At 42.3% G+C, this 13,417-nt stretch overlaps 1 protein-coding gene across 2 annotated transcripts in view; it reads right to left on the minus strand.

Moving 5' to 3' along the window:
• Positions 1 to 13,417, minus strand: part of LOC126202929 (mitogen-activated protein kinase-binding protein 1) — a 939,171-nt gene that overhangs the window by 462,344 nt on the left and 463,410 nt on the right. The gene's annotated exons all lie outside the window — the stretch shown is intronic.

Consider the following 13,417-nt stretch of genomic DNA (forward strand, 5'->3'; position numbering starts at 1 on the left):
TAGGGGACTGATGACCTCAGATGTTAAGTCCCATATTGCTCAGAGCCATTTGAACAATTTGAAACTCATGTAGAGTGTCCCACTACATCTGTTTCTACTGAAAGAGATGTTGATTTATTAGCTCAAAGTCCCAGAAAAGAGAAATTAACAAGTAAAACAAAACTCCTACAAACAAAAGACCTATATTTACAAATCAAAGTAACTTCATTGTCATCTGAAGCCAAAAGCAGTGGCCGTTCGCAGCTTGCACATGTGAACAGTCATAAAATGATAAGTGTTTAATTAAAGATTTATCACAACTCGTTTCATTAGCAGTTTCTTTCGTAGGAGTTTTCATTTAGCCGGTTGGATTATTTCCGTTTCGTAAGAATGTCTTCTCGAGCCGTAGTAGTAAGCAGCTATAGTTTCGCATTAATTCGGTGTCAATACGGCGTTGCAACGCTTGATTTCATACAAATCAACATGGTCGCCGTCCGCTTTCCTTTTTGTATGCTGTCTATTCTGTGCTATGGGTATGACGTAAAGCATGATCACGTGGGTTTGAACTCGCGCGCACACTTGTATCAGCGCCAGGAAGCCGCGAAGCGAGAGCAGTACGCGGCTGCACTCTAGCGGCAGCGTCACGAACTCTTCGAGAAGGCGGGAGCACTCGCTTCGGCAGCCGAGATAACATCTGGCGTGTCAGCGTAGGCAACACAGAAGGCGACAACGACCCTTCTCGTACTACGCGAAAATTACCCCCCCCCCTGCCCGAGGTGAAAGCAATTACCACTTCATTAACGGAGTCAGCAGTCTAGTTTCAAGCGTGCAGGGCTCGCTACGTAGTTCGACAGGTGTTCGCCGTATGTCTATGTCGAGGGTTGTCGAATAAGCTATCACAAGCTATTTTGATAGGTGATAAAGTCAGTGGTCAGCCTGATCTGTATTGCCTCCTGGTTGGGCTCCTACTCAAGTAAGGCTTCTTCTGAACGACAGTTCGGGCAACGTGCTATATATTCATTTAGGCGATTAATGGTTTCCAACAAATGGGTCCCAAAGTCGGCATAAAATTATTAAGTAAAGATTTTTTTTCCATTTTTTGATTTAGTTATTAGGTAAAAGTCTACAAGTCTAGCAGAGTCAGCTGATTTCGGTCTCTCTTTTCAGTTATCTTAACATAAGAATCGCCATAGAGGACGAAAGCGGCTGATTTTGTTACACACGTACACTTTTGATATGACAGCCTTCTGAAGTCAAGGTCACGGGAGTTTTGGCGTGTTGGCCGACTGAGGTAAGACTGGTTGAGATACTGGACTTACATTCGGTAAGTGTTCAAATAGAAGTCCGGTTATGTGATTTATGTTTTCCGTGGCAACCGTAAGGACAAGAAGATAGTGATTCGACTGATTTTGAACATGGTTACTGTTTATTTCCTAACCCATCCCTGTGAAATCTGATTTTGTACTCCATCTCCAAAACCTCATCCGAAAGTTACATTTTAATCTTCGTTCCTCCACATTTACGAATATAAATCAGATCTTCATGCAATATTACATTCCTGGATTAGGGTTGCGGGTAGTGGGGACAGAGAATGTTAACAGTACTATGTATTAGTAGCAGACGTATTAGGAGTAGTAATTCAGAATGATTAACCGAAGAGACAGAATGAAATGAGCGAAATTATTATAACAGTAGAGTTCAATTAATTATATTACAGACCCTCGGAAAGAGGATTATGGTTTATTGTCCTAAAATAACACCAGTATCGGAAATCTGCTGTAACGGCACTGACAAAAACAATGGAATAGCGACGAAAAGTGAGAAAATACACAAATAAAGATTTCAAAGCTGCTTGTAAAGTACAGCAAAGCTTTATGGAGCGACGGATCATCTCCAGTTTTGTTAGAAAACACGTGTTAAGGCAATGCAATATTGCCATCGCCCCTCTCCTTCCCGCCCCACACATATTCTCATTCTCATTCTCTCTCTCTCTCTCTCTCTCTCTCTCTCTCAACGAAATTGAAATCCAATGGAAACAATTGGAAAAGCTGGTGGCCTGATTTAATTGGGACCATTTATCCCAACGAAACGAAATGGTGTCATACACTCTAATCCGTGGAACTCAGTGAAATGATACATACTTACTCAACATACGACTCTTCAAGCGATAGCACAGAAAAAATTGTTAATAACTGATCCACAGAAGAAAAAAATACACTGTCTGCTTGTAAGTGACGTCTCATCGCTAAAGCGGCGAAGTCCATATAATCTAAGAGACGAACTCTTTTCATCATTCTAAGAAAACTTAAACGGTAGCAACCAGGCAACCGCATTCCACACACCTGTTTATTGGTCTCCCTCTTAAATTTATAACCTTCTGCTATCCTCCATCCCCGCACTATTCCAGTCCACTCCACTCCACAGCCGAATTAACTTCAACTTGTTGCTGCGTAATGTAGCCTGTCAACGTAAGACTTCTTTCATTCAAGTTCTGTCACAATGCTCTTTTCTCCCCACTTCCACTTGGTACTTCACATTCATCTGCAGTACTATTTTCCCAAAAATTCTAGTCTCTTTTTGTCTGTATTGTTAATTGCTCATCTTTTACTTTCATGTAATGCAGCAGTTCAAACTCGTGCTTTCTGAAAAAGGCTTTCATACACTTAAATTTGTATTCATTATCCACATATATCTCTTTTTATGAAAGGCTTTTCTTCCTATTGCCAGTCCGCATTTTATATCTCCACTACTTCTGCTGTCGTCGGTAACTTTGCTGCCAACTAGTAAAATTCTACTTTATGTTACTCATTTCTTCATATAATTCCCTCAGTATCTGTAAGTCCTCTGCTGTTTGAGAGAATCACTATTCCATCGACAAGCCTTAATGCTGTTGTTAGTTCTCCCTGAACTTCCAATTACCTTCCAGCCTCCTTAGCTTCCTTAACTGATTGCTGTTTTCATAGATCATGTAATCTTATCTCACTCCCTTCTGAATAACTTCGCCCTTTTCATGATCTTCGACCCAGAATTAAAGAGTGAAAGTACAGAACGTGATGTCTCCGTCTTAGTACACATTCCAGTAATTCACCACAATCACATCTACCATTTGGCCTCTCTCAAGAGCAAACAGCGATAGTAATACAACGAAGTTATGAACGCACTCTCATACTGCGTTTACTTGTTGACACAGCTCCACCATAGAATGCCTCTTGTAACTGGTATAATCAGACCTACACCTGCTTTCTGCCCACCCATATTTGGCTACGTACGACCTCCATATCTGCGGGGATAAAGTGGACCTGTACGATAGTGCAAAATACTACGGAAAACCTCTCACCTCCCTGCTCAGGCAGACATTCGAAACGTCAACAAAGCAAAGCTTCGGTCTCGTCACCCACGCCTGGAGACCACAAGGATGTTAGTTGACAACGACTTCAATATTATTGACCGTTGGAGACACACATGGCAAATTGATGCGGCTACGGAAGAACTTAAGATGCCGAGCGGATCGACCAAGACTACCGGCCTTGCACTGCCATGCACAAGCTGGTGGGTCCTTAACCGAAGAAGAATCAGCACTGGAAGGCATGCCGTTCGTCAAGGGAAGTAGAAGAAAATAACTTTCCCAAGTTGTTGCTGTGGCACTTAAAAGCGGACTGTTCACCGTGTAGTTCAAGAATGTCCTCTGAGAGCATGTCGAAAGAAACTGGAGATGCGTGCTTTCAGGAAGAGAATAAACTTTAACGCAGACTCCGTACAAGAAATGTATGTGTGAGGTAGCGGTTTTGCTTGTAGGCTTTTCTCTAATGAAAACTAGCTAGTTTCAGTTGTAATCTGCGTGTATTTTCCCGCAAGATGTGTAGATATCTTCTCAGCTACTGAAAGTAAGAGACGAGCCGATAAAACGTCGCGAGTCATCTAACCGTACGCGATGGAACTTGAAAGAGATTCAGCAGCCACGGCGGCGTCATAAAAATGTTTCTGAAACTTCCAGCACTTGCCCGCGAAAGGCAAAGGTCCCGAGTTCGAGTCTCGGTCCGGCACACAGTTTTAATCTGCCAGGAAGTTTCATATCAGCGCACACTCCGCTGCAGAGTGAAAATCTCATTCTGGAAACATACCCCAGGCTGTGGCTAAGCCATGTTTCCGCAACATCCTTTCTTTCAGGAGTGCTAGTACTGCAAGGTTCGCAGGAGAGCTTCTGTAAAGTTTGGAAGGTAGGAGACGAGGTACTGGCATAAGAAAAGCTGTGAGGACGGAGCGTGAGTCGTGCTTGGGTAGCTCAGATGGTTGAGCACTTGCCCGCGAAAGGCAAAGGTCCCGAGTTCGAGTCTCGATCCGGCACACGGTTTTAATCTGCCAGGAAGTTTCATATCAGCGCACGCTCCGCTGCAGAGTGAACAGCTCATTCTAAAAATGTTTCTGTTTATGGACATGAAAAGAATTGGTTTATTTAAATGTATGAAGGGCGTGGGAACATCGAAAACATACTTCGTTTTGTCAGACCTGATACAGATAAAAATCAAAGAAATTCATGCGCCCTGTATTATACACAAATTTTCTTTGTTGTAATGAGAGGTGAACATCGCAATTTTTAGAATAACGCAATATAGTGAATGTTACTGGAAAGAACTACATCCATTTACTTACCAGATTGCAGCCTGCTATTTCGAAAGAGTTCGATTACTCTTTTTCAATGATGTTTGCTGAAGTTGAAGAACAGCAGCGTTGCATGTCGTCATAATTCGTACTAATACCGGGTTCTCCCAACTGACGTCCTGAAGGCCCAAGGACACGCCATTCGGCTCCCGTACTTAAACTGGAGCGGTCGTCGGCAACCAGCACGCACAACCTCGTGAATAGTCCAGTCCGCCCACAGGCGGACAAAGACGCGACCCAACACCAGGCTCGCCGTGCCTTCGCTAAGAGCGTTCTGACTCACGTCAGTGGTGACCTTTCGAGGGCAATAAATATCAGAGATTTGTTTCTAAAAATTCATCTTTCCACTGGCCCCCATTTTAAGGATGTACGTCCTTCGTAACGTCCCGGACATTTACAAGCGCAAGAACTGTCAAGCTGATACAACAAGAGAATAGCTCAGAGCAAGTAAGTCCAGCAATTAAAGAATAAATGAAAGAATACATAAACACAATGATGTTTAGTGATGATTACGCTATTATTCAACAAACTGATTATGATCTTCAGAGATCTGTTCATTGTCTCCAACAGATCCTTTTGCGAAGGACCAAAACTATGGTTTTAGAAGAAAATGTTCAGTCTAAAAACGAACCCTTGGTAACAGATGTACTGAGCAAGTGTCCCACTTCCAATATCTGGTCTGTGGCACATCTCATTACATCGATCACAAACTGATTAATTACCATGCCATGTTTGGGGCAACCCGAAGAACATAAGGGAAAACGATAAAAGAAACAGGAGGGACATTTTATAAAGTGATTACTGTACCAGTTTTGTTTTACGGCTCAGAGATACTGGTGAAGAGTGTTGAACATTAAAGTAAAACAGGAAGTTCAGAAATGCGCTTCCTGAGGTCAGAGTAAGGCTGCACGACATTGCACAAGTTTAAAAATGACAGTCTGGGGAGAGAAGTGAGAATTTTTGAAATAGAAGATAAAATCGATGAAAATATAGATATATAGCTCTCACACCAGACGCGAATGTAGCAATGAAAATTAACAAATGTGGTTTTAACATGAATACATAGTGGTGGAAGAGACGCTGGAAGACCAACGATACATTGTCAACAGCTTCCTCTGTGATGGGAACAGCCTGCAGAAGAAGAAGAAGAAGAAGAAGAAGAAGAAGAAGAAGAAGCTAATAAAGACAGCCCCATTTGAAGAGCATTTTTACTGAATAGCCGTTATTATATGTTTGGGAACAAGGAGAAATCGCAGATAAGGTCGAGCGAATACAGCAGATGTAGCAGCAATTCATAACGCAATTCAAGTACGTTTCCTGCGACAACTCCAAATGAATTTGTTGTGGTTAAACATAACCTTTTTCTTCGCCAATTTCTTACAGAAACAGTCCAATATCCAACTGCAGTACTGTCCACTGATCTTTTTCCGTTAAGCCTGAGTATGATGCACTTCGATCTCAAAAAATCCCCACTTTAGCTTTTTTGGCCGAAGAAACCATTTTCTGTTTCTTTGGAGTAGATTCATCCGAAGCAAACCATTGCTTTGTTTCGTTGATTGGTTTCCGAAGTGTAATCAAGAATCCAGGACCTATAGACATTGACAAATCTGCTACTAACGCAACTTCGAAGTTGAAAAGTTACACCAGCTTGTCGCCAGCTGTCAGTAATCGCAGCCGCCTCCCGGCCGACATGACTTTCTCCGCCAAAACGTCATATAAAACATTAGTTACTGTCCTGGCGTCACAACCACGGCTTCTGTTACTACGCGTACTTTCGTTCGATGTTCATCGACAATCATGCCATTAACTTATTCAAATGGTTTCTTCGGTAGCCACATCTGCCGGCCTCTAGCGTGATGCTCACAAAAACTGTTCGACTAAGTTTACGACGTTCTTTGAACCAATCGATCAGTTGTCATCGATGGCGGAGGGTCAGCATAAGCATCACCCAATTTCACTTTCTACTCCTCACAACTTTTCCCGTTCAAAAGCTCCCAACGATACTGCACTCATTCAAGAAATGGGATTCATATCCAGAGTAACGTACAAATCAGTGTCATTTTTATTTCAGCGACGGCTAGCAGTTAGCACACGATAGTAACACCAACCTGTCTCATCAGTGGGATCTCTGTTCATACTTAAGTACTTATTTAACAGCCCTCGTACACACAGACGGTGCGTACGGGAAAGATTCGCATTCATCAGCTTCTCTTCAGCGACACTGTTTTTATTTCTGTGCTTTTTTTGTACATTTCTAAGTCGTCTCTATAAGAAACAATGTAATACTTGCTGAAGCTGGGGCCAGAGGATTATTACCTCCTTCTCTGATCAATGAGTTTCATCTCCTTCATACATATATAAAACACACAAAATCGAGCTACACAATAAACGGTGCTAATGGTATCTCTGTCTTCTGATACTCGAAGAGTTGGGAAGAGCGCTAAACCAAGTAAGGCTCAAAAAGTTATTTTGACACCTAAACTCAAAGCTACGAAGAGTTTTAGCACATTCGACATTATAGGATGGGGCACCTAAAGCACAGCATACTTCACTTTTGCTAAATCTAGCACAAAGCATACAGTCACCATCGATTTAGTCAAAGTGTGCTATATAATTTCAGTTTCTTAATGAGCTAAACACGGACATTTCAAATACCTGTACGACATTATATCTTTTCCCAATCATGTTTTCGCGAGTAACTAGGCACTTTTGTATGAAGGACGAATGTGGGGCATCTTTTTCACTGTAGAGTGGGAACGGATTGCACAGAGACAAAATTAGAGCCGTTTTAACAAAACTGTTCGCTTATCTTTGAAGGAACACTATACTTGGAATATTAAGCTTATATGCCAAAAATCAGGATACGATTCAAATTTTAACTCGAATGGTGACCCTATACACGACCTATTGATCTATAAAATTGCAGTTTCTTTCCTTAAGGGAGGTTCAACTCTACGAGTTTTCTTTTTACGTTCTAGTAAATTGTTGCATCAATAAAAAATGTTCAGATAACAAAATGTTCAGATTAAAAAATGAGCTCTATTCAAAGATGCTGGCCGGCCGAAGTGGCCGTGCGGTTAAAGGCGCTTCAGTCTGGAACCGCAAGACCGCTACGGTCGCAGGTTCGAATCCTGCCTCGGGCATGGATGTTTGTGATGTCCTTAGGTTAGTTAGGTTTAACTAGTTCTAAGTTCTAGGGGACTAATGACCTCAGCAGTTGAGTCCCATAGTGCTCAGAGCCATTTTTTTCAAAGATGCTAACTGTGAACAACCCATCTCCAGGTTTCCAGCAGAGGCCAGGTAGTAGAAGGTTCACAATTCAGGTCGTTCTTAAAGGGTTACCTAAAATGCAATCCAAAAATTTCCGTGTGCACAGTTAGGTTCCGCGCCGCAGATTTTTTTGTGAAAACGTCAGCATAAAATCGTAACAAGTATTTCATATTAATATGTAATTAAATTATCATCTCTTTAATACAATGGTTACACGGAGTAGTATAATGGTTAGAGGATACATGGCGTTATTGGCCGGGAGACACTCTCTGACTGTTCGTCCGCCTGGTGCAAGCCTTTCTACCTGACGTCACTTGGCCGACTTGTGCATCCATAATGATGATGATAAAATGAAGTGATGACGACCACACAAACATTCAGTCCCTGAACGAACAAAATGTACGACCCGCTCGCGAATCGAAGTTGCGAACACGCCGTCTTCAGGTAGCGAGGCCAAGTACTAGACTAGCCCAAGAACTGCCACGTTACATGACAGATAAGTGACAAGTTTGTACTATCGTTGGCCCTTATATGCCCGATGCGCCAGCTACGGAATAGCTGTGCGCCGTGTTTCGTCTCGTTTTTGACGCTGTCGCAGCTCTCGATTCTCTCGACCCAGGACTTTTTAGGCTTTCTGGATTCCTTTCGACGCGAGATTTTCAATTTCGTAATTCCCAAGCAGATGAGACAACATCTTTCATTGTTTTGCAATTTTCAAATTAATAATACTGGTTTTCCCTCATATTCCGGCAAATATTTTTATTCCGTAACAAAGACACATATGCACCGACATGGCAAGATGACGTCACAGGACAGACATGATCTATCAGTTGGGATGTCAACCACTGTTTACGCATTAGCAGTCTCGTAGTTATTAGCGATTCAAATCTGACCATATTTTGCAATCAAGGAAGTTCGAACGAAGTACGAATAGACAATTTCACACAGAAAAATAAATTAAAAAAAGTATTCTTCTCGAGGAAAGGAGCTGTTACGGTAGGCCTGGGACAACAGAATATCCTAAGAAGTCGTTCAGGCGCATTTTCTCTATTGCTTCGGCAGATATTGGCATATTCATTTTTGCACTTGGTAGACGGTTTCAGCCTAAACAGATACTTCCGAACAAGTGTTTCCTGTGTCGGCCATTGTCACCTTAAAACGTCTATTCCTAGTTACATTAAGTGGAATTTTATGAGCCCATTTGAAACACTGGTTCCATATTAATCAAGAGCAATATTCGGATTAACGATTGCATTAAAATCGACCACAAAACAGGAATAAGAGCCAGTACTTCAGCAGCGATTGAATAAATTGACTTTAGCAGACAGGGGGAGTAGACAAGTTTAAAAGTAACGCACATGCTTTTCATCATGGATGAGTGCTGTTTGGGGTGCCTGTACTAACCTGCTGCATAATTCTTTTTGCCATCGTGTGTCTTTGCGAAAAGATTACGTAGTAACTACTATGTTTGTTGAGGCATGGGTAAAGTAGTTCTCAGGCATACTGATAGCTATTCTGGACAAGAAAGAAGGCGCCCTTGTGTACATACATTTCCGTCTGCAATACATCGAATTCTAGGAACTGGTGATTTGTGTCCAGAGAAACAATATCGAAAATGCCTTGTGCAAAATCCGAACAATACTATATCGCTGGAAAAGTACACGTAAATCAAAATATCAGTACCAAAGTGGTCGCTAGAAAATTAAAAGTCTGGTGCATCATACTGAGCTAAAAACTAAAAAGAGGGGGCACCTTTGGAGGACAAGGTTAGTCTGCTAGTCTTTTGTAACTGGACATTAAATTATAATTTCCACATTTGACAGTTCAGAGACGGGTCGAAAAATCGCAACAGAGATGTGCAGTACTGCGACACATTTCATTCGGCCACGCAAAGCACCCGAAGATGCCGTGTCAGCAGTCGTGGCAAATTAATCAGGTGAGGGTATTCAAAGTGGAAATGTTTCAAGCAGAAAAATATACTAGCGGTATACGTTTGTGCCGCAAGGTTATACAAATACGCAATTTACTACGCGGTAATACAACTAGAAGATTGACAAGCAAGAAAATAACCTTGGCGAGATAACGGTAGCATAAGCAGTTCCGGGCAACCCCGACCTTTGCCAGGCGTCGAACCAGAATTCTGGCTACAGGCGCGGCGCTGTACAAGAACAGAACGTGACCGAGGCCTGGGCTGTAAAATACTCTGTCTGCAGGACAATTCTCAGCGCCACAGTCTAAGGCGGGAACAAGAGTCAAGTAGAAACTGCTGACGCATGCGGCGGAAGGACGGGACAAAGAGGGCCTTTCCAGACGCCCCTATCAGTCGGTGTCATCAATCGCATCCGAAACGCCACAACAGAGAAAGGTCCAGTCTCTGCTCACTGTAAAACGCCACCATCCAGGCTGGAGAGTTACACCGGAAAAACCGTTGTTTTTGGGTATCAAAAGTACCAATCGTGAGAAGGACCGTTTCTACAATTTTTATTTATGATGAATCGTCGAAACTTTTAGGAAATGTTCTTAAGATGATATTGGTTCAAATGGCTCTGAGCACTATGGGACTCAACTGCTGAGGTCATTAGTCCCCTAGAACTTAGAACTAGTTAAACCTAACTAACCTAAGGACATCACAAACAACGATGCCCGAGGCAGGATTCGAACCTGCGACCGTAGCGGTCTTGCGGTTCCAGACTGCAGCGCCTTTAACCGCACGGCCACTTCGGCCGGCTAAGATGATATTCTCGGGGATATTATCCGTTACCGAGATACAGACTTTCAAACTTACCATACTTATACACGTAAAATATGAACGTAATATCCCGTCTGGGCCGACGAAGCACCGTACAAAAAAATTATTTTCTTATATGAAACTTCTTCATATGTCTTTGTATGCTGTAAATGTAGCCTATAAATGTTGTGAAATTTTATGTCGAATATTGTAAACATACGTTGGATGGGAGACATATTTGTGTTGGATACGAGACAAACTTTTGTTCACCTTATAGTATGCATACTTATTTGTTGTTTATATGTGACAAAGTACACAAACTGTGAAAACTTTACTGACCTACAGAATTCGCTTTATATATACAGCATACACACTTCTGTAACAAAGAAAAGGAGACCAGCTGAAAAATATTCCAGTGGGAGCACAGAAAAGCGACGAACCATTGTCTCAGTGCTCATCCCGTATTCGTCAAAAAATATTTGGCATGTGAGCATATTCCCGCTTTTTCATACTGAAAGAGAATAGCAGACAGTGAGAGTGACGGTGGAAGAGACAGGATTAGTGCCAGTGGGAGAGGAAGGGAGAGGACAGAGTGGTGGCGGGAGAGAGGATGTGGCAGAGAAAGAAATGTGGATGAATACAATAGTAGTGGGAGCCAAAGCGAGATGAGAGAGAGGAAATGAAAAAGAGAGATGAGTGACGACCATACATAGGGTGGGGGCCTGGAGCTCCTCCCCTCAGACTGGTGGCCTTTAACTAAAAAAAAATTTCCCAGTTTCCCCCATCCCCTGTATCCCAAGTGTTAAAGTTTCCTGGACTACAATTCAAAACTCCGAGCAAGGCATCGCCTAGGACTTGTGTGGATAGGAGACAATGGCTGTTGAAGAGAAAGATAGCAGACTGTAAGGGAGAAAGAGAGAGGCAGTGACAACTGGTGAGAAAAGGAATGGAACAAAGACAATGGCAGTGGGACAGACATATAGTGAAGGTGAAATAGAAGAAGACAGCGGTAAGGAAGAGAGAGAGAGAGAGAGAGAGAGAGAGAGAGAGAGACAACAAAAAGTGCCAATGGGAGAAGAAACAAATCAGTGGGAGGAAGAAATATACATACAGTGCCAGTAAGAGAGATTCTGAGTTTGAAAGCTAACTTACAGAGAGAGACAAGCGGAAAAAGATTTAGGATGTTATGTGTTGAAAGAGCGCGAATATGTTCGCATGGCAAAATTTTTGGTGAGGAAGGCGGAAAGAGGATTGAAATAGCTGGTTCCCCACTTTTCTGTCAGAGTCTTTTAAAGAGCAGCATATTCGGATTTTTGTGCTCCCGAAGGAGCATTTTCCAGCTCGTGGACATTATTATTGAATGTTGAAATTATGCCAGCAAGAGAGACTGATAAAGATGTCTCAAAGCACTTTCTACCTTGAATGGAAAAATAAATTTAGCTTCACTTTTCCTTATGTTTTCGCACCACTTCGCACTGTACACAGAAATAGAAAAAATATATGTAAAGAAGAGGTATTTCAGATATCGAAACTCCACAAACCAGTGAGCTAAATGGTTTTTCAATTATTTTCTCTTAAATAACTAGATAACGTTTCAGCTGCGTGTGTGCGTCGTCGAAATTTAGCATTTATGTTCCACATTTAACTTTACGTACAGATCAGAGACGACATCTGGGGTCTTAATTCACTCTCCCTCACACACAGCAAAAATAATCTCAGTTAAGACACAAAAGCCGGCCGCGGTGGTCTAGCGGTTCAGGCGCTCAGTCCGGAACCGCGCGACTGCTACGGTCGCAGGTTCGAATCCTGCCTCGGGCATGGATGTGTGTGACGTCCTTAGGTTAGTTAGATTTAAGTAGTTCTAAGTTCTAGGGGACTGATGACCACAGATGTTAAGTCCCATAGTGCTCAGAGCCATTTGAACCATTTTTTAAGACACAAAAGAATTAAAGATATTGGCTGTGAGCGGGCATTATTTGAACTCAGTGGGTTGGTTGGTTGATTGAGGTTGAAGGGACCAAACAGCAAGGTCATCAGTCCCTTGTTTCAAATGTGGTACATTAAGATAGTTTGACATCTGAGAAAAGTCAGAACGATAAAAGGGAAAAGGCTAAAAAACGTAAAAGTGCAGTCGTGTCGTCAATGGTAAAAACAAAATGAGGTAAGTCAGCAAGAGAGGCGACCCCAAAGATATGCTAGAGGCAGGAAATATCCCACCTCTGAAGCAGTAGAGGCAATACCACCTGCGACTTAAAAGCGTTCAACCGCTAGAATGTAGAAGTGCGTATGGGTAAAGGAGACCAACCAATTCTAAAAAGTGATAAAAACAGAATGAAAGGGGAAGAAAGAGGATCTTGGCCAGGAAGGGGAGTCGGGAATCTCCAAACACAGCTTACAGTGAACTTAGTGGAGAAAGTTGGAAATTCGAAACCAGGTCTCCTGCTTACTAGGCAGATGCTCTGACACTAACAAGGGAACCTCCCCATCGCACCCCCCTCAGATTTAGTTATAAGTTGGCACAGTGGATAGGCCTTGAAAAGTTGAACAGAGATCAATCGAGAAAACAGGAAGAAGTTGTGTGGAACTATGAAAAAAATAAGCAAAATATACAAACTGAGTAGTCCATGCGCAAGATAGGCAACATCAAGGATAGTGTAAGCTCAGGAGCGCCGTGGTCCAGTGGTTAGCGTGAGCAGCTGCGGAACGAGAGGTCCTTGGTTCAAGTTTTCCCTCGACCGAAAAGTTTAATTTTTTATTTTCAGACAATTGTTATCTGTCCGT

The sequence above is a fragment of the Schistocerca nitens genome, chromosome 9 (genome assembly GCF_023898315.1).
Source record: "Schistocerca nitens isolate TAMUIC-IGC-003100 chromosome 9, iqSchNite1.1, whole genome shotgun sequence".
NCBI classification, from domain to species: Eukaryota; Metazoa; Arthropoda; class Insecta; order Orthoptera; family Acrididae; genus Schistocerca; species Schistocerca nitens.